Source organism: Heterodontus francisci, chromosome 7 (genome assembly GCF_036365525.1).
Source record: "Heterodontus francisci isolate sHetFra1 chromosome 7, sHetFra1.hap1, whole genome shotgun sequence".
Lineage (NCBI taxonomy): Eukaryota > Metazoa > Chordata > Chondrichthyes > Heterodontiformes > Heterodontidae > Heterodontus > Heterodontus francisci.
The window spans coordinates 71,342,459-71,361,625 of NC_090377.1; the positions used below are offsets into that span (position 1 = coordinate 71,342,459).

Consider the following 19,167-nt stretch of genomic DNA (forward strand, 5'->3'; position numbering starts at 1 on the left):
GCAGTGTTGTTTCTATGTACCCGCTACACTTGCTGTTCTAGGCAGTACAGGTCATGGTTTGGGAGGTGCTGTCAAATAAGTCTTGATTCAAAGAAGATTGAGTTACTGCAGTCACAGTGCACCATTGTGGAGGGAATGGCTGTTTAACTTGGTCAATGGGGTGCTGATCAAGTGGACAGTTTCGCTCTGGGTTGTGTTGACCCTTTTGAGTGTTGAAGGAGCTGTGCTGATCCATATAAATAATGAGTATTCCATCACACTTCTGACTTGTGCCTTGTAAGGGGTGGAAAGGATACCTTTCTAACACTATTTTCATCTTAACCCATGTTGCCACTGCTACTTTTTCAATCTGCTCATAGTTTAAAAGGCTAATGGAATGTTGGCCTTTAGCTTAGGAGTGCAGAAATACAAAGGAGTGGAAGTTGTGTTGCAGGTGCACAGAGCTCTGGTGAGATCCTCTCTGAAGTATTGCATTCAATTTTGGGTACCAGACCTCAGAAAGGCTTTATTGGCCTTCAAGAGGGTGAAGCCTTTTGATTCCTTTGAATGTAGAAGATTAACAGACTTGAAATAATTAAAGTACAGGTTGCGATATGGCCTTTTCAAGCATTATATAAAGGGATACTTACTTGCCCTTTGCTAAAAAGCTGCAAAGGTTTGGGAAGCATTTTGCTGGTATTAGACAGTAGTTTGTGGCTACTTAGATGATTGTAGCAGCTGTGCAACCTCCTGAACTATTAAGAAGCTTCAAGCAATGCAAATTTTTCAACACTGAGATCTTTCTGGCAATTTCACTCTTGCTAAAGAAAGAGGAGGAGCAGCAGTAGCAATAATGGGGAAAGAAGCAAAAAGCTGTCGTGCAATGTTAGATTGAAAGAAGACGTTTATGATGTTGCCAAAAAGTGTAGTAAGCCCGAAGATTGGGAGCGTTTTAAAAATCAGCAAAGCATGACCAAGAAATTGATAGAGGGAGAAAATAGAATGAGAGTAAACTAGCAAGAAATATAGAGCTGAATTTTCATTGCATGGTGTGGGCAGGAACGGAGGCAGGCAGGCCCACAATTTTGTGTTCTGAGTGGCGTTGGGAAGCGGGACCCAGCAACTTGCCCGAAAAGGGCAGACAAGCAATTGATAGTGCTAACAAGCTAGTTAACAGCTCATTGAGAACCAGTTTTCTATTTTGGAAAGGAGGCAGGGAACCATGAAGGTTCTCCAAAATGTCTTATCAGGACGAAGCGGCATCACAGTCACAGTTCTGGCCAAGGGAGATAATCAGAACGCTGAATTAAAAAGGGGAAGGCTTAGAGAGTCCTTCATTCATTGGCACAGAGTTGCCATCGCGTGAGTAGAGCTCACTGAGCATTTGGACTGCGAGCACTGGGGCAATTGGCTGTTGGGAGATAAAGGATATCATTTGAAGAGATCGCTTTTGACACCTTTACCTAACCCTGCAATAGGGGCACAGAGGCGCTACAACCAATGCCATCTGGTCACAAGGACCACCGTCGAGCTGGCCATTGGTCTTTTGAAGATGGGGGTCCGGTGCCTTGACCGGTCGGGTGGAGCCCTCCAGTACACCCTGTCAAGGGTCCTGTGCATTGTTGTGGTCTGCTGCGCCCTCCATAACAAGGCCCTCCAGAGAGGTGTGGACCTTGAAGAGGGAGAAGCGCTGGAACAATACAGTTCCTCGAAGAAGGAGGAAGATGAGGTGCCCATGTTTTACAAGGAGGTCACCTAGGCCACCTCTGGAGACATGCCATTAATCAGGATGGCTTGGACTCTAGGGCCTCTCTGATCCAGGGACGTCTCACCTGAGCTACACTCATCCTGTAGGACCGTTGGCACTGTGAGTCACCTTTCCTTCAGTGAAGGAACGCATCCTCAATGCACACAACTCTGAATACTTCCAGTGTTACCAACCTTGGATTGAACACAAGTCTCCCCCAACACCGAGCTTGGCCTTGCTCCCCATCTTCTTGCCATTTTTGCCATCAAAAAATGCAAACACACAAGTCTGGGTGCAACCAACAACATGTCCATTGTATTGACTCATTCATCCTTAACATTAAAATAAAAACTGTCATCCTAATGAACCACAAGCTGCAATGGTGGCCTATGCTTGCGGCAGCTTCTATGGGGTACTCCCACTTGGGCTGGGAATGAGATGGAGGCAGCCTCACTTGTTTCCGCACGCAGCTGAGATGCCCGTAGCGGTTGACCTCATCATAGAGGTACCATTGGGGACAGGCTGCTGCACTGATGTCAGTGTGGGACAGCCTCTGTCACAGGGCCTCTCTGTGCAGTTGGTTCCTCAGTCAGTAGGGTCATGGAGGCGGATGAAGATGATGGCACCCCTTGAGGATGGGCCCCTCATTATCATCTGCCTCAGTCCTTTCATGACGCACTTGATCATTAGAGGGAACCACCAGCTGGGGAGCAACTGGCATCCATTCCATGACATGGTTAAAGGTCATTTGGAAAATCACGATGATTAGGCACAATCAACGTGGTTTATGAAAGGGAAATCATGTTTGACAAATCTATTAGAGTTTTTTTAGAATGTAGTTAGCATGGTAGATAAGGGGGACCCTTTGGATTTTCAGCAGGCATCCAATAAAGTGCCTCACAAATGGTTATTTCACAAGATTAGGCCTCATGGGATTGGCGGTAACATATTAGCATGGATTGAGGGAGGATAGGTTAACAGACAGAAAACAGAGAGCAGGAATAAATGGGTCATTTTTGGAATAGCAGGGTGTAACTAGTGGAGTGCTGCAAGATTCAGTGCTTGGGCCTCACCTATTTACAATTTACATCAATAACTTAGATGAGGGGATTGAGTGTAATATATCCAAGTTTGCTGACATTACAAAGTTAAGTGGGAACTTAAGCTGTGATGAGGACGTAAAGAGGCTGCAAAGGGATATAGACAGGTTAAATGAATGGGTATGAAGATGGCAGATGCATTTAATGTGGGGAAGTGTGAAATTATCCACATTTATAGGAAGAATAGAAAAGCAGAATACTTTTTAAAAAGTGAGAGACTAATAAATGTTGGAATTCGAAGGGATTTGAGGTTCCTTGTACATGAATTACAGAAGGTTAACATGCAGATAGAGCAAGAAATTAGGAAGGCAAATGGTATTTTGGCCTTTATTGCTAGCGGCAAGTACTGTGTACAGTTTTGGTCTCTTTATTGAAAGGCAGGACATAACTTGCCTTAGATGGGGTGCAACAAAGTTTCACTGGAATGATTCCTGGGATGAGAGGGATGTCCTGTGATGAGAGATTGAGTAGAATGGGCTTACATTCTCTGGAGTTTAGAAGTATGAGAGGTGATCTCATTGAAACATATAAGGCTGGAAATTGGTTAGCCCCGTCTTTTGGATGTGGAGGTTGCGATTCGTGACCAACCTGCACCCATTCAGATTGAGGTGGGCAACTTGTAAACTTTGTGTGCCCACCTTATCTGAAAGATGGTGGGCACAAGAGACTCCCACATTACTGTCTGCTCCTGAATGCTGCCTGCGGCCCCTGTACATAACAGGAGGTTCTGGTAGTGTTGTCTGCAGATGAAGTGGTACAGCCTACCTGCTTTGAAAGGCAGGCCGTGTCTAGGAAAGCTGCACTAAAATATTGCTGCAATATAAATTATTGTAAAGTGAACACGAGTGAGGAAAGTGGGATCCATAATAATGGATGTGGTGCTGAAGGCATTAATGCTGCAGGTGGGTAGGAGGAGAGATGCCATTGATCGGTGGGGGGCCAGAAGGCCCTCAAAGGCCACCTCAGTGAGATCAGGTGGCCAGGAAGATCAGCTCCTGGAGTCTGGATACAAGGATCTGGCAGGAGTGCCATAAGAGTTCTAATGATTTCCTGTGGGTGGTCAAGGTCACTGAATGCATTTTCACATAACATATCCTACCCACCACACCATCAACCTGTCTTGCTGCTCAAGGCACCAGATTCCCATCACTCACACATCAGCACTTCCTGGTACTCAAGACGCATGTCTAACATCCAGATACTTCACCTCACCCTTACACACCTACCAATGCTGATAGCCTCACACCCTTTCTCACTTCCTACCCATAACTCCAGCTATTCAGTTATGGTAAGCTTGTCACCCAAACACAGTGCTGCACAACCACTGACATTCTTCCCTCTCTCTTGCAGGACAAGGTGGAAGCAATAGAAGGGAGCAGAGCAGAACTGGTGAGGGACAAGGACACCTGCATCTCCTGAGCCCTAGGGTTGAATTTTGAAATCCCAGTGGGTGCGGGAATGAATGCGCGGACAATTTGAAAATTCTTGGAGGTTGGCACTGGCTTCCAAACATGAAGCAATTATTAAAGGGACACCGGGAGGGAGAGAATGGGAAATATGGACGCCTACAGTTAATTGGGAATTGAGCTCATTGTGGAGCTCATTGAAAGGCTTGTCAGGAGTGGTTTGCAAGTTTCAATAGATGTGCATGGGGAAAACGTCATGTCTGGAACATGGCTAGGTGTAGGAGTCGTGAACAGAGCTGGAGGGGGGGGGGCGGTGGCGGGGGGGCAAAAGGGCTATTGGAAGGTCTGGCTAACATTGTAGAGGTCCAGAATAAAGCTCTGCTGCTTAAAAGTACCACAGAGTAGCTATTGCTGGAGCTGAAAGACTTTCATTCGCCAGTGTAAGTGGTAGGAATCTGTAGAGTGACGTGAGGCCTCTGGCATCACTTGGGCATTTGGAGTTGGCAGGGGAAGGCTTCTGAGCGAATGTGCACCAGCTGAGGGAACAGGCTATTCTGACATTGGACAGAGCAGCCAGGATGAGCTTCAACCTCTTGGACAGAAGGAAGTCAGAGGAGTACAGCAGGGGGAAGAAGGCGCTACCCTAGACATCGTGTCTAGCACCCAAGAGTCAGCTGCTTGCATATGACAGAGTGCCAGTGCCGTAGGAAGCTGTATCTATCCAGACAGGTGGTCTCGGCCATTTGTGCTCTGATCTACTCTGACTTGAGGCCTTGGGGGCCTCATGGCAGTCCCTGGCCTGCAGCCGTCAAGATCATTGCCACTCTGAATTTCTATGCAACCGGATGGTTCCAGGGATCAGCTGCAGTCCTAGGTGGCATCTCACAGTCGCTGGCTCATCACGCCATCAGGCTGGTCTCGGATGCCCGATCTAGAGGGCAGGGACTACATCCACTTTGACACTGATGGGCCAGTGCAGACACAGAGGATTCCCTCAGGTCCAGGGGGTCATCGATTACACCCACGAAGCCATCAAGGCACTGACCAACAAGCCAAAAAGATTCCTGCACAGAAAGGGCTACCACTCATTCAATGTCTAGCTGTCTATGACCACAGCCAACTGTCATGACTCTTTTATTCTGCGAGAGTCCCAGGTGCTGCACTGCACCTCTTCAGGCCCACATCCAGACGCCGTGGGTGGCTGCTGGGGGATAAGGGTTATCCCCTATAGAAATGGCTCTGATGCCGTTGCGCTACCCAGACACGGATGGAGAAAGGTGCTACAACCAGACCCACCTACTAACATGGACCTGCATTGAACAGACCATTGGCATCCTGAAGATATGTTTCATGACTTGACCAGTCAGGTGGTGCCCACCAATATGAGCCAGTCAGAGTGTCTTGTATCATGGTCATCTGCCATGCCCTGCACAACATGACAATACAAAAAGGCCTGGAGATGGATGAGGAGGAGGACCTGGAATGCCACTTCAACTCAGGAACACTGGGAGGAGGAAGAAGAGGATGAAGAGGTGGAGGTAGGTTTCGCTTGAGGTGGCCAGCAACCAGGTAGCAGAGGACCACATGGCCTTGCCATCCCAGACCACATGGCCTTGCCATCCCAGACCACAGGGCGAACTGCAAGCTGGCATGGCTGCAAGGGCCACACTGATCACCTCTGAGCCCCTATGACCAAAGGGACATGAACTCATCTTCTAGCATGGAGAGCTATCCCTCCTCAAAGACCCACATCTGTCAAGTCCCATTGCCAGCCATGACCTTGGAGAATGAGGTTTTTTATCACCAACACTCTCCAACATCACAAAACATAGAAATACAGCAATTCCAGGGCCCTATGCCGCCCGCACCCCCCCCCCCCACCCACCCACAAGACTGCATGCCCCTTTTGACATGAACCATCAATAACACACATCTGATTGATTTCAAACTAGTGATATTGAAATGTAAACAAAACATCGTACAAATATGGAGAACAGCACCCAGGTGACCCATTAATTGAAATCAACGGCGTGGCGACTTTCTTTCTCTACTACATCTATGGGGTCCTCTCCCTGTGGCAGAGGATAAGGTGGATGCAGGCTGTTCCCTACTCTCTGCTTCTGGCTGAGATGCCTGTTGCTTATTTTTTTTATTTTTATTTTTTTTTTATTTTAGAGATACAGCACTGAAACAGGCCCTTCGGCTTACCGAGTCTGTGCCGACCAACAACCACCTATTTATACTAATCCTACATTAACCCCATATTCTCTACCACATCCCCACCATTCTCCTACCACCTATCTACACTAGTGGCAATTTACAATGGCCAATTTACCTATCAACCTGCAAGTCTTTGGAGGTGGGAGGAAACCGGAGCACCCAGCGGAAACCCACGCAGACACAGGGAGAACTTGCAAACTCCGCACAGGCAGTACCCAGAACTGAACCCGGGTCGCTGGAGCTGTGAGGCTGCGGTGCTAACCACTGCACCACTGTGCCGCTTCTGTCCTCATCTTGGAGATGCCCGTGGGAGCTCCTCCACAGGCTTCCACGCCTGTGTCATTGCATGGACTGTCTCTGTCACAGGGTTTTGGCACACAGATGGTTCCTGAATTGGAAGGGGCGAGGGGCCAAAGCTTGTTACCTCCTGAGGGGTGGCCCTCTTTCATCTACCAGGTTGATCGTCTCAGCCCTTTCCTGGCCCTTAGATGCTCGATGAGGCCACTGACTGGGACGCAGCTGGCATCTACTCCAAGCATCTTTGCGCCATCAGTGACACTCAGTGATCTATGCTACAGAGAGTCTCACTCTTTCTGTGCAAGTCAGCACGCAGCTCCTTCACCCACTCAGAGTGGTGCAGCATTTGGCTGTCCAAGAGTTTGCCCAATCTCTCAAAGGAGGAACTTATATGATCGAATCCCTGAGTCATCCGAACACATGTGCTGCATGGACTACTCCATTGCCTGTCCATGGCTTCTCAAATCTTCAAGGAACTCCAACAAACAGGAACTTATCTGCCTCTGGTTCTCCAGCAAGACCCTCCTTGTTTGTGACACCTGAGGCCCAGCATCTTTGCCCAGTGGAGCATCGCTGTGTCTGTCCTCTGTCCTCCAAGGGGGACGGGCCCACAGCCGACTCTGCCTCATGCTCTTCCTCCTGCTCATGCGTGATGTCAGGTCCACCCAGTGCTCCCCTTTCTATGCTACTCTGGGGCCCAACCGAGGTGAGTGTGTCTGCACTGGTGCAACGTGCCGAAGTATGTGATGTGACGGTGCTGGTTCCAGTGAGTCTCCCCCCCCCCCCCCCCCCCCCACCCCCAAATGAGGAGGGTGTGCTGATCCCTCCTCACTTGTGCACTCTGGTACCCCTCTGCAACTGGCCCTGTGGGAAACACAAGAAAGTGGAAAAGAGAACTTGTCCTACTCAACAAGTGTCCCCAGCACAACCATCCCCTTAGATGATAGCGGTCAAAGAGCCACAGCATACATTGAGCAGGAGTCTTCTCCATGCCCTTCACTTCAACATAGAATAATCAAATGACCCTGATGTTCATAGCCTCTCGTCTTGTCATCCCCCATTGCCTGACTCGTGGGAACTTGGTGATCTCCAGCGCCGCCTCCTTCATTGGCGTCAGAGTATGGAGTTGGGACACACCACCACCCGTTCTGGCCATTTCCTGAGCTTTATGGGCTCACTTCTCCTGCAGGATGAGAGGAGAATGATTCATCAGTAGGCTGCCCTCTCTCATCTCTTCCAGCATGACATACATGTGCGTTGATGTGTCCCTCAGTGATGTCCCCGTCTGAATAATGCCCCATATGTGAGGGTGGCTGCTGTATCCTTAATGCGACTGGACACTTGATCTGACAATATTAGGGAGAACTATAGACATTCTGTGAGGTCGTATGATGGGATGACATACAGGAGAAAGCTGAATGGGCACGCAGACCAAGATATGGGTGCATTGCCTGGCCTGCCAGACAGCCTCCTGTCACTGTCCAGGAGCATGGAGGAGTTTGGCTGTCACTTGGCAGAGGGGATAGTGTGGAGCCTTCCCTCTCAGCACCCTTTGCTCCATCTCGCTAGAGGTAGAGCCACTGCTGCACCCCTACCTGTTGCAGCCTTTTTGTGGACAGGTCACCTATTGGCACTTTAAATAACGCTATTAAAGGGTCCATCTTGCAACTTCATGTTTGTTTTCTATTGAATAAATAACACAGACGCTGCCTGGACATTCATTGTCCAAATCACAGAATTGTTATAGCACAGAAAGAAGCCATCTGGCCATTGTGTCTGCACTGGCTCTCCGAAAGAGCAGTTTACCTAGTGCCAGTCCCTTGCCTTCTCCCCTAGCCCTGCACATTCATCCTTTTCAGATAACAATCCAATTCTATCTTGAATGCCTCGATTGAACCTGCCTCCACCACACCCTCAGGCAGTGCATTCCAGATGCGAACCACTCGCTGCATAAAAAAAATTTCCTCATGTCGCTATTGCTTCTTTTGCCAATTACCTTAAATCTGTGCCCTCTTGTTCTTCTTCCCTCCAGTAATGGGAATAGTTTTTCCCTATCTACTCTGTCCAGAGCCCTCATGATTTTGAACACCTCTCTCAAATCTCCTCTCAACCTTCTCTTCTTTAAGGAAAACATTCCCAACTTCTCCAATCTATCTAGGTAACTGAACTTCCTGATCCCTGGAACCATTCTCGTGAATCTTTTCTGCACTCTCTAATGTCTTCACATCTTTCCTAAAGTATAGCGGCCAGAACTGGACACAGTACTCAAATTGAGACCAAACCAGTGTTCTTTGAAAGTTTAACATAACTTCTTTGCTTTTGTGCTCTATGCCCCTATTAATGAAGCCAAGGATGCTGTATGCTCTATTAACCGTTCTCTCAACCTGTCCTGCCACCTTCAACAATTTATGCACATACGAACATACGAATTAGGAGCAGAAGTAAGCCACTTGGCCATTCGAGACTGCTCCGCCATTCAGTAAGTTCATGGCTGAACTGATTACTCCACATTTCCAACTACCCCCGATAACCTTCCACCCACTTACTTATCAAGAATCTATCTACCTCTGCCTTAAAAATATTCAAAGACTCTGCTTCCACCGCCTTTTGAGGAAGAGAATTCCAAAGACTCATAACCCTCGGAGAGAAAAAAAATTCTCCTCATCTCTTTCTTAAATGGGCGACCCCTTATTTTTAAACAGTGGCCCCTAGTTCTAGATTCTCCCACAAGGGGAAACATCCTTTCCACATCCATTCTGTCAAGACGCCTCAGCAGCACAGTGGTGCAGTGGCAAGCACTGTAGCCTCACAGCTCCAGCGACCCGGGTTCGGTTCTGGGTACTGCCTGTGCGGAGTTTGCAAGTTCTCCCTGTGACCGCGTGGGTTTCCTCCGGGTGCTCCTGTTTCCTCCCACATGCCAAAGACGTGCGGGTTGATAGGTAAATTGGCCCTAGTGTAGGTAGGTGGTAGGAGAATTGAGGGAAGGTGGGGATGTGAGCGGGAAAAAATGGGATTAATGTAGGATTAGTATAAATGGGTTGTTGATGGTTGGCGCCGACTCGTTGGGCCGAAGGGCCTGTTTTGGTGCTGTATCGCTCTATGACTCTATGTTTCAATCAAGTTGCCTCTTCGTCTTTTAAATTCCAGCGGATACAAGCCTAGCCTGTCCAATCTTTCCTCAAGACAGCCCGCCCATTCCAGGTATTAGTCTCGTCAACCTTCTTTGTACTGCCTTCATCGCTTTTACATCCTTCTTTACAGAAGGAGACCAGTACTGTACACAGTACTCCAGATGGGGATGTGGTAGGGAATATGGAATTAATGTAGCATTAGTATAAATGGGTGGTTGTTGGTCGGCACAGACTCGGTGGGCCGAAGGGCCTATTTCAGTGCTGTATCAATCTCTCTCTATGAGATTGGTCTCACCAATGCCCTGTATAGCTGAAGCATAACCTCCCTACTTTTGTATTCAATTCCCCTCGCGATAAATGATAACTTTCTATTAGCTTTCCTAATTACGTGCTGTACCTGCATTCTAACCTTTTGCAATTCATGCACTAGGACACCCAGATCCCTTTGCATCTCAGAGCTCTGCAATCTCTCACCATTTAGATAATATGCTTTTTTATTCTTCCTGCCAAAGTGGACAATTTCACATTTTCCCACATTATACTCCATTTGCCAGGGTTTTCCCCACTTACTTAACCTATCTATATCCCTTTGTAGCCTGCTGATATCCTCTTCACAACTTTATTTTCCTACCCATCTTTGTGTCATTAGCAAATTTAGCAACCATACCTTCGGTCCCTTCATCTAAGTCATTTATATAAATTATAAAAAGTTGAGACCCTGGCACAGATCCCTGTGGCACACCACTCGTTAAATCTTGCCAATCAGAAAATGACCCATTTATGCCTACTCTCTGTTTCCTGTTAGCTAGCCAATCTTCTATCCACGCCAATATGTTACCCCCTATTAGCTTTGACATGGCACCTTATCAAATGCCTTCTGGAAATCTAAGTACAATACATCCACCAGTTCCCCTTTATCCACAGCACTCCCTCAAAGAACTCCAATAAATTGGTCAAACATGATTTCCCTTTCACAAAACCATGTTGACTCTGTCTGATTAGCTTGAATTTTTCTAAATGCCCTGCTATAACATCTTTAATAATAACTTCTAACATTTCCCCTAAGAAGATGTTAAGCTAACTGGCCTGTAGTTTCCTGCTTTCTGTCTGCCTTTTTGAAAAAAGGAGTTACATTCGCTATTTTCCAATCTAACAGAACCTTCCCCGAATCTATAGAATTTTGGAAAATTAAAACTTAACTCATCAACTATCTCACTAGCCACTTCTTTTCACACCCGAGAATGCAGTCCATCAGGACCCGGGGACTTGTCAGCCTGCAGCCCCAACAATTTGTTCAGTACCATTTCCCTGGTGATTGTAATTTTCTTGAGTTCCTCCCTCCATTCCATTTCCTGACTTACAGCGAATACTGAGATGTTACTTGTATCATCAATAGTGAAGACCAATGCAAAATATCTGTTCAATTCATCTGCCATCTCCTTATTATCCCTTATTAATTCCCCAGACTCACTTTTTACAGGACCAATGCTCACTTTGTTAACTCTTTTTTAAATATCTATAGAAACTCTTACTATCTGTCTTTATATTTCTAGTTAGCTTTCTCTTGTGCTCTAATTTTACCTTCCTTATTAATCTTTAGTCATTCTTTGCTGTTTTTTATATTCTGTCCGATCTTCTGACCTGCCTCCCATCTTTGCGCAATTATAGGCTTTTTCTTTAAGTTTGATACTATCTTTACTGTTTTAGTTAACTATGGATGGTGGGTCCCACTCATGGAATTTTTCTTTCTCGTTGAAATATATCTATTCTGTGTATTCTGAAATATCCCCTTAAATGTCTGCCACTGCATCTCTATTGACCTATCCCTTAACCAGATTTGCCAGTTCACTTTAGCTAGCTCTGCTTTCATGCCCTCATAATTGCCCTTATTTAAGTTTAAAATACTAGTTTTGGACCCACTCTTCTCTCCCTCAAATTGAATGTAAAAGTCAATCATATTATGATTGCTGCTCTCTAGGGGCACCTTAACTATGAGGTCATTAATTAATCCTCTCATTGCACAATACCAGGTCAAGTATAGCCTGCTCTCTGGTTGGCTCCAGAACGTATTAGAGTCATAGAGTTATAAAGCACAGAAACAGGCCCTTTGGCCCATCGTGTCCATGCCAGCCATCAAGCACCTATCTATTCTAATCCCATTTTCCAGCACTTGGCCCGTAGCCTTGTTTGCTATGGCGTTTCAAGTGCTCAGCTAGATACTTCTTAAATGTTGTGAGTGCTCCTGCCTCTCCCACCCCTTCAGGCAGTGTATTCCAGATTCTAACACCCTCTGGGTGAATTTTTTTTCCCTCAAATCCCCTCTAAATCTATGCCCCCTGGTTAAAATCACCTCTACTAAGGGAAAAAGTTTCTTCCTATCTACCCTATCTATGCCCCTCATAATTTTGTATACCTCAATCAGGTCTCCTGTCAGCCTTCTCTGCTCTAAGGAAAACAACCCTAGCCTATCCAGTCTCTTTTCATAGCTGAAATGCTCCAGCCCAGGCAACATCCTGGTGAATCTCCTCTGCACCCTCTCCAGTGCAATCACATCCTTCCGATAATGTGGCGCCCAGAACTGCACACAGTACTCCAACTGTGGCCTAACTAGCGTTTTATGCAGCTCCATCATAACCTCCCTGCTCTTATATTCTATGCCTCGGCTAATAAAGGCAAGTATCCCCATATGCCTTCCTAACCACCTTATCTACCTGTGCTGTTGCCTTCAGTGATCTATGGACAAATACACCAAGGTCCATCTGACCCTCTGTACTTCATAGGGTCCTACCACCCATTGTATATTCCCTTGCCTTGTTAGTCCTCCCAAAATGCATCACCTCACACTTCTCAGGATTAAATTCCATTTGCCACTGCTCTGCCCATCTAACCAGCCCATCTATATCGTCCTGTAATCTAAGGCTTTCCTCCTCACTATTTGCGACATGACCAATTTTCGTGTCATTTGCGAACTTACTGATCATATCTCCTATATTCACGTCTAAATCATTAATGTACACTACTAACACCTGCGGTACACCACTGGTCACAGGCTTCCAATCGCAGGAACAACCTTCGACCATCGCCCTCTGCCTCCTGCCTCGAAACCAATTTTGGATCCAATTTGCCAAAGTGCCCTGGATCCCATGGGCTCTTACCTTCTTCACCAATCTCCCATGCAGGACCTTATCAAAAGCCTTACTGAGGTCCATGTAGATACATCAACTGCTTTACCCTCATCTACCCATCTAGTCACCTCCTCGAAAAATTCAATCAAGTTTGTTAGACATGATCTCCTCCTGACAAAGCCATGCTGACTGTCCTTGATTAATCCCTGCCTCTCCAAGTGGAGATTAATCCTGTCCCGCAGAAATTTTTCAAATAGTTTCCCTACCACTGATGTTAGACTCACCGGCCTGTAATTACCTTGTTTATCCCTGCTACCCTTCTTGAATAATAAATTCTTCCAAGAAATTATCCCGAAAACATTCCAGGTATTCCTCATCTAGGCTACCTCTGCCAATCTGATTTTTTTCAATCTATATGTAGGTTAAGATTCCCCATAATTATCGCTCTACCTTTCTGACAAGCTGCCATTATTTCTTGCTTTATACCCCGTCCTTTCTTTGGCCTCCTTATCTCGAGAGACTATGGGTAAGCGCCTGGAGGTGGTCAGTGGTGTGTGGAGCAGCGCCTGGAGTGGCTATAAAGGCCAATTCTAGAGTGACAGGCTCTTCCACAGATGCTGCAAAAAAATTTGTTTGTCGGGGCTGTTCCACAGTTGGTTCTCCCCTTGCGCTTTTGTCTTTTTTCCTGCCAACTGCTAAGTCTCTTCGACTCACCACACATTAGCCCCGTCTTTATGACTGCCCGCCAGCTCTGGCGAACGCTGGCAACTGACTCCCACGACTTGTGATCAATGTCACAGGACTTCATGTCGCATTTGCAGATGTCTTTGAAGCGGAGACATGGATGGCCGGTGGGTCTGATACCAGTGGCGGGCTCGCTGTACAATGTGTCCTTGGGAATCCTGCCATCTTCCATGCGACTCACATGGCCAAGCCATCTCAAGCGCCGCTGACTCAGTAGTGTGTATAAGCTGGGGATGTTGGCCGCCTCGAGGACTTCTGTGTTGGAGATACGGTCCTGCCACCTGATACCAAGTATTCTCCGGAGGCAGCGAAGATGGAATGAATTGAGACGTCGCTCTTGACTGACATACAGGGTTTACCCCGTATTCTTAGACTATGACCCCTGGTTCTGGACCCCCCCCACCATCGGGAACATCCTTCCTGCATCTACCCTGTCAAGTCCTGTTAGAATTTTATAGGTTTCTATGAGATCCCCCCTCACTCTTCTGAGCTCCAGCAAATTTAATCCTAACCAACTCAATCTCTCACATGTCAGTCCCACCATCCCAGGAATCAGTCTGGTAAACCTTCGCTGCACTCCCTTCATAGCAAGAACATCCTTCCTCAGATAAGGAGACCAAAACTGCACACAATATTCCAGGTGTGGCCTAATCAAGACCCTGTATAATTGCAGCAAGACATCCCTGCTCCTGTACTCTAATCCTCTCGCTATGAAGGCCAACATACCGTTTGCCTTTTTTACCGCCTGTTGCACCTGCATGCTTCCCTTCAGCGACTGGTGTACGAGAACACCCAGGTCTCGCTGCATATTCCCCTCTCTCAGTTTATAGCCGTTCAGATAATAATCTGCCTTCTTGTTTTTGCTACCAGAGTGGATAACCTCACAGTTATTCACATTATACTGCATCTGTCATGCATTAGCCTACTCACACAACTTATCCGAAGCACCTCTGCATCCTCCTCACAACTCACCCTCCCACCCAGTTTTAGATTAGATTTAGATTAGATTAGATTAGAGATACAGCACTGAAACAGGCCCTTCGGCCCACCGAGTCTGTGCCGAACATCAACCACCCATTTATACTAATCCTACACTAATCCCATATTCCTACCAAACATCCCCACCTGTCCCTATATTTCCCTACCACCTACCTATACTAGTGACAATTTATAATGGCCAATTTACCTATCAACCTGCAAGTCTTTTGGCTTGTGGGAGGAAACCGGAGCACCCGGAGAAAACCCACGCAGACACAGGGAGAACTTGCAAACTCCACACAGGCAGTACCCGGAATCGAACCCGGGTCCCTGGAGCTGTGAGGCTGCGGTGCTAACCACTGCGCCACTGTGCCGCCCCACAGTGTGTCATCTGCAAATTTGGAGATATTACATTTAGTTCCCTCATCTAAATAATTAATGGATATTGTGAATAGCTGCTGTCCTAGCACCGATCCCTGTGGTACCCCACTAGTCACTGCCTGCCATTCGGAAAAAGACCCATTTATCCCTACTCTTTGTTTCCTGTCTGCCAACCAATTTTCCATTCATCGCAAAACACTACCCCCAATCCCATGCGCTTTAATTTTACATGCTAATCTCTTATGTGAGACTTTGTCGAAAGCCTTCTGAAAGTCCAAATAAACCACATCCACTGGCTCCCCTTCATCAACTCTACTAGTTACATCCTTGAAGAATTCTAGTAGATTTATCAAGCATGATTTCCCTTTCGTAAATCCATGCTGACTCTGCCCGATTCTATCGCTGTCCTCCAAGTGCTCTGCTATAAAATCTTTGATAATGGACTCTAGAATTTTCCCCACTACTGACGTCAAGCTGACTGGTCTATAATTCCCTGCTTTCTCTCTATCTCCCTTTTTAATTAGTGGGGTTACATTTAGCTACCCTCCAATCTGTAGGAACTGTTCCAGAGTCTATAGAATCTTGGAAGATGACCACCAATGCATCCACTATTTCTAGGGCCACTTCCTTAAGTACTCTGGGATGCATACCATCAGGCCCTGGGGATTTATTGGCCTTCAATCCCATCAATTTCCCCAACATCATTTCTACTAATACTGATTTCTTTCAGTTCCTCTCTCTCACTAAGCCCTGTGTTCCCCAACATTTCTGGTATGATATTTGTGTCCTCCTTTGTGAAGACAGAACCAAAGTATGCATTTAGTTGGTCAGCCATTTCTTTATTCCCCATAATAAATTCCCCTGTTTCTGACTGTAGGGGATCTACATTTGTCTTCACCAATCCTTTTCTCTTCACATACCTAAAGAAACTTTTACAGTCAGTTTTATTTCCCCGCAGGCTTGCTCGTGTACTCTATTTTCCCCTTTTTAATCAATCCCTTGGTCCTCCTTTGCTGAATTCTAAACTGCTCCCAATCCTCAGGTCTGTTGTTTTTCCTGGCAAATTTATATGCCTCTTCCTTGGATCTAATGCTATCTCTAATTTCCCTTGTAAGCCATTGTTTGGCTACCTTTCCCGTTTTACTTTTGCGCCAGACAGGGATAAAAATTGTTGCAGTTCATCCTTGCGCTCTTTAAATGTTTGCCATTGCCTGGCCACCGTCATCCCTTTAAGTAACATTTCCCAATCCATCATGGCCAACTCGCGCCTTGTACCTTCGTAGTTTCCTTTACTAAGATTTAGGACCCTAGCCTCAGAATCAACTCCATCACTCTCCATCTTGATGAAGAATTCTATCATATTATGGTCGCTCATCCCCAAGGGGTCTCGCACCACTAGATTGTCAATTATTCCTGTCTCATTACACAATACCCAGTCTAGGATGGCCTGTTCTCTAGTTGGTTCCTCAACGTATTGGTCCAGAAAACCATCCCGTATATACTCCAAGAAGTCCTCCTTACGGTATTGTGACTAATTTGATTTGCCCAATCTATATGCAGATGAAAGTCACCCATAACGTTCCTTGATCACATGCATCTCTAATTTCCTGTTTAATGCCATTCCCAAGATCACCACTACAGTTTGGGGGTCTATATACAACCCCCACTAATGTTTTTGCCCCTTAGTGTTTCTCAGCTCTACCCATACAGATTCCACATCGTCAGAGCTAATATCTTTCCTCACTATTGCATTAATTTCCTCTTTAACCAGCAATGCAACTCCACCGCCTTTTGCTTTTTGTCTGTCCTTCCTAAATACTGAATATCCCTGGATGTTCATTTTCCATCCCTGTTAACCTTGCAGCCATGTCTCCGTAATCCCGACTATATCATACCAGGTTACATCTATTTGCGCGATTAAGTCATCCACTTTATTGCGAGTGCTCCATGCGTTAAGGCACAAAGCCTTAAGGCTTGTCTTTTTAACTTAACTTGTCCCCTTCCCACTCTTTTTCACTGTGGCCCTGTTTGATTGTGGCCCTTGATATCTCTGCCTATCACTTTTCTTATTCCCCTTACTGTCTTTTGTTCTTGTCTTTGATCCCCCCTCCTCTGACTCCTTGCAAAGGTTCCCATCCCCCTGCCATTTTAGTTTAAACCCTCCCCAACCACTCTAGCAAATACTCCCCTTAGTACATCTGTCCCGGTCCTGCCCTGGTGTAACCTGTCCAGTTTGTACTGGTCCCACCTCCCCAAGAAGCGGTCCCAGGAATCTAAAACCCTCCCCCTCACACCGTCTCTTCAGCCATGTATTCATCCGATATTTCCTGCTATTTCTACACTGATTAGCACGTGGCACTGGTAGTAATCCTGAGATCACTATCTTTGAGGTCCTACTTTTCAACTTACCTCCTAGCTCCCTATATTCCGCTTTTAGGACCTCATCCTTTTTTTTTTACCTATGTCGTTGGTACCAATGTGTACCACGACCACTGGCTGTTCACCCTCCCCCTTCATAATGTCCTGTAACCGCTCTGAGACATCCTTGACCCGAGCACCAGGGAGGCAATATACCACCCTGGAGTCTCTTTTGTGGCCACAGAAACGCCTTTCTGTTCCCCTTACAATTGAATCCCCTATAACTGTTGCATTCCCACACCTTTTGCTCCTCCCCTGTGCAGCAGAGCCAACTGTGGTGCAACGAATTAGGCTGTGGCTGCTTTCCCCTGAGAGATCATTCCCCCCAATAGTACCCAAAGCAGTATACCTGTTTTGCAAGGGAATAGCCAAAGGAGATTCCTGAACTGCCTGCCTAGTCCTCTTGCTGAGCCTGATGGTCACCCATTCCCCTCCTGCCTTTGGGGTCTTAGCCTGCGGTGTGACCACCTCTCTATACGTGCTAACCACGATACTCTCCACCTCGTGGATGCTCCCCAGTGTCCCCAGCTGCCGCTCCAGCTCCAAAACCCGGGCTTCCAGATACGGAGCCTTTAATTGTGTCCTTTTATTATTTTTGTAACCTCTAGCCTTATCTGTTGATTTACTCTTAGATTTGTACTCTCTGTTCCTTCCAGTCACAGTCTGTTTATCATTTCCCCTATTAATACCTTTCTCTCTTGCCTTGTCTCCACTCCTTGATTTACCATATCTTCCCAAATTTGATCCCCTGTCCCCACTATTCAGTTTAAAACCTTCTCTTCTTCCCTAGTTACGAGGCTCATGAGAACACTGGCCCCAGCACGGTTCAGGTGTAGACCATCCCAATGGTACAGCCACCACTTTCCCCAGTACTGGTACCAGTGCCCCACGAACCGGAACCCACTTCTACCACACCAGTTTTTGAGCCACATGTTAATTTCTCTCATCTTATTTGCCCTACTCCAATTTGCATGTGGCTCAGGTAATAATCCAGAGATTATTACGTTTGAGGTTCTCCTTAATTTTGCGCCTAGTTCCTCATACTGACTATGCAGAACCTCTTTCCTTGTCCTGCCTATGTCATTGGTACCTATATGGACCATGACGACTGGATCCTCCCCCTCCCACTGTAGGTTCCTCTCCAGCCCTGAGCAGATGTCCCGAACCCTGGCACCTGGCAGGCAACACAGCCGTCTGGACTCTCACTCTTTGCTGCAGAGAACAGTGTCAATCCCGCTAACTATACTGTCCCCTATGACCACTACATTCCTTTTTTCTCCCTCCACTTGAATGGCTTCCTGTACCATGGTGTCGTGGTCAGGTTGCTCATTCACCCTGCAGCCCCCACCCTTATCCAAACTAGCTGAAAGAACCTCAAACCTGTTGGACAATCGCAAAGGCTGAGGCTCCTGCACTCCTGCCCTCTGGGTCCCCTTACCTGCCTCAGCTGCAGCCACACTCTCCTGTCCCTGACCACTGACTAAATCAGAAGACCCTATCCTAAGGGGTGTGACCACCTCCTGGTGCAAAATGTCCAGGTAACCTCCCCCCGCCCTCACGTGTCGCAGTGTCTGCAGCTTGGCCTCCAGTTCAATGACTCTGAGCCGAAGCTCTTCGAGATGCAAACACTTACTGCAGACG

General features: G+C 46.8%; 1 protein-coding gene across 3 annotated transcripts in view; it reads left to right on the forward strand.

Annotated features, from left to right (window-relative positions):
• Window positions 1-19,167, forward strand: part of cfap210 (cilia and flagella associated protein 210) — a 113,935-nt gene that overhangs the window by 1,169 nt on the left and 93,599 nt on the right. The window lies entirely within an intron of this gene.